The following is a 3,221-nucleotide window of genomic DNA, read 5'->3' as shown; positions in this document are numbered from 1 at the left end:
CACGCCCATACACCAGCATCCACAAAGACGGATGGTAGGGGACTGTCGAAATCGGCCCGAAGGAGAGCCCGTAAAAAGGTGTCCAAGAAGACCGATATATCTCGGCCACAGCTGTTAATAGATTGAGGTCCTCGGAGGAACAAAAACATGCTGCAAAGAGACCCATGCAGTCGTCGGCTGCACAAAGCTCTGCTTCGTTTGCGTCCGTCGTTGTGTCGAAGGAGAAACCTGCCAAGAGCGGTGAGTGTGTGGTGGAAGCCAAACACACTACTCGAAGCAGGTAGCCCAGAAACCTACAACGGCGCTCAGCTACTCTGCTGCTCCACAAGAGGTTCCGGATGATCTGCGAGTATCAATCATGGACCGAGCTGGCCCTGACGGGATCATCAGCGAGGATAAATGGTAGCTGGTCGACAGCATTTAGTATTTAAAAAATCCACGCCCATACACCAGCATCCACAAAGACGGATGGTAGGGGACTGTCGAAATCGGCCCGAAAGAGAGCCCGTAAAAAGGTGTCCAAGAAGACCGATAAGATACAACCACCCTCTGTCAATCCACCATCTGTCGAATTGCCAAAGTCGATACCCAAAGGCTTTGACAATTGGGCAGCTGCTAGTGGATGCGCCGAAGGTGGCGAGCGCGAAGCAGGTGCCTGCGTCAGGGGCCTATATAAGGCGTGGATTTTTCAAATATTTTTTTCAATGCCTATATAAGACGTGGATTTTTTTTAAAATATTTTTTCATGACTTTTTTTTGATTGTTGTTGTTGTGGCTATTTTTTCCAGTTTTTTTATTTTTTCTCTACATAGGCCTTGTTGTTTGGTATTTGATTTCATCAACTTAGCCCAGCTTTTGTCTCTACTCCACTTTTTATCCGTCTTGTTAATTATTTCTGCTAGGCAGTCAGTCTGTCAGCCAGTTCGTCACCACGTTGGTGGCTGGCTGGCTGCCCGACTGACTCTATGTTTGTCAATTTTGCATGTGGCTGCAAGCCAGGCCTGCCAGCCTCCCTTTCCTCCACACATATATGACTGTGTTTACTTTGAAACAAAAGACTCAAGACACAAACTTGAAACAAACAAACCAAAGAAACAAAAAACAAATCAAATATATGTTCGGTTGGTGGTTAGTAGCAGCAGCCTGCCCAAATGACTGGCTGACTGACTGGTGGCAATTGCCTTTGTCTTGCTGTTATTGTTCCATACAAAAAAACCAACAACAACTACGACAACAACGACAACAACAGCAAATAATTTGGTTTTTAAAAGAGAGCAGAGGTGTTATAATTGTTTATGTATATTACTTAGCCGGTTGTTTAGGTTCGGTTTGGGGTGCCTTTATTTGCCATATATGTATATGGTAGACACACAAACACACACTCTCGTTGTCTTGTCTTATCATGCAGTGAGTAACAAACAAAGTAGTCTCGACTGAACATATTTTTTTATGTTGAATTTTCAAAAAAAAAACTAAAAATTTTTTTTTTCTTCGAACATAATTTTGTGTTGTTGCTGTTTTAAAATTTTTTTTTTGTAATATTATTTTTATTTTTTCCTTACCTTGAGGTCTAATAACGGTGTGGGTCATATTGCTTGTTTGGCATGGCGAAGTTATATTTTCGAAAGTGCTTGATTTTTTCCTTTGTTCAATTTTGAAACATGTAAAGTAATGTAAAATATTATTTTAAAAATCTACGCCTTATGGGTGACTCAAAAAAAAAAAAAAAAAAAAAAAAAAAAATTGACAAGTTCGGGGTTTCTTGTGGAAGAAGTCTTATAGAAGAGCTATAGGATTTATTTTAGAAGTTCTGGAGGTCTCCTTTTTAAAGACCTGGAGGTATTCTTTAAGAAGATATGGTTCTCACGGTCAATATCATTTTCTTCCCCCCAGTCAATGGTATAACCCTTACATTTATAGATTTCTGGTCCCTCAAAACCCGAATGGATAATCTTCGTCTAGGGCTGTTGTTTTTGGTCAACACTTCGTTTGTGAAATACTCATTCTTATCGAAGGTGTACGAATGTTCGTCATCGTACTTAATTGTTATGTCTGTCAGTTTTTCCAATACCGGTTCATTGTGTTCCTGTACCATTTCTGACAAAATCTCGATGTTGTGGAAAACAACTAACCAAAATTTGGGAATACCCTTTGTGTCGTCGGCAGGTTCATCTTTGACCTTCTTCAACAATTTGCTGAAGTCGGGCATATCTTCATTGTTCTCTTCTTTCGGCTCCACTTTCCATTTTGGATCCTCTTTTTGTGGATCTACTTTGCTAGTAACAATGGCGCGTCGTTTTTCGAACAAGGCTTGGTACTTCTCTTGGTATTTCTTCTCCAACTGGTGCACTTCATCGAAAAATTGTGCCTCAAATTTAAGGTGGTCCAATTGGATATTTTTCAGCACAGTAATGCGCTGAAGGAATTGTCGGCGCAAAATAGCATTCAGCAGGCACGCACCATTTGATTTGTGGAAAATTCCTTCTCTCCATCGTTTTCGCTCATATGTGATCCAGCATCCTCGTTGTCCTTTTGGGCGTCATCGTCACTCATCAATGCATCCTCTTTGCCCTTATCGACTTATTTCCCTTAAATCAACAGATGCATTCTGCTTCGTAAAGGGTAAAAGATTTGTTCTGATAGTCAATTTATCCTGATATTTATATGAACTTGTTCAGATCTTTTGGAAGATGTTGTCAAACTCGTAAAATATTGCACTATAACTGGATTTAACTTGTGGATTATCCGCTACTATCTCATATAATCTCACATTGCTGTATATATTTCCGATAATATCTTTGGCTGTTAGGACCTTTGCTCGATATTTGGGGGGTAGGTCTCCAGCTAGGGCATACCTCACATGAATCGGTTTGTGGTCGTAACTCCCAACGATCTTCTGATCATTTCATTCTGGAGACGCACGATCTTTTTATTGATATACACCGGCGCATTGGTAGCTCTCCAGCTAGGGCATACCTCACATGAATCGGTGTAGTGGTCGTAACTCCCAACGATCTTCTGATCATTTCATTCTGGAGACGCACGATCTTTTTATTGATATACACCGGCGCATTGGTAGCTCTCCAGCTAGGGTATACCTCACATGAATCGGTGTAGTGGTTGTAACTCCCAACGATCTTCTGATCATTTCATTCTGGAGACGCTCGATTTTTTTTATTGATATACGCCGGCGCATTGACCGTTGTCGTTCTGTCATACTC

The 3,221-nt window shown here is 41.1% G+C and overlaps 1 pseudogene; it reads right to left on the bottom strand.

Annotated features, from left to right (window-relative positions):
* Positions 1-1,846: 1,846 nt before the first annotated feature.
* LOC133337301 (nucleosome assembly protein 1-like 1-B) lies at positions 1,847-2,573 on the bottom strand (annotated as a pseudogene).
* Positions 2,574-3,221: the final 648 nt, after the last annotated feature.

This window comes from Musca vetustissima, unplaced genomic scaffold (genome assembly GCF_032173495.1).
Source record: "Musca vetustissima isolate MV318-11 ecotype Yass unplaced genomic scaffold, APGP_CSIRO_Mvet_v1 utg259571, whole genome shotgun sequence".
Taxonomy (NCBI): Eukaryota; Metazoa; Arthropoda; class Insecta; order Diptera; family Muscidae; genus Musca; species Musca vetustissima.
The sequence above is the reverse complement of the archived record's forward strand: the minus strand, read 5'-3'. Positions and strand labels throughout refer to the sequence as shown.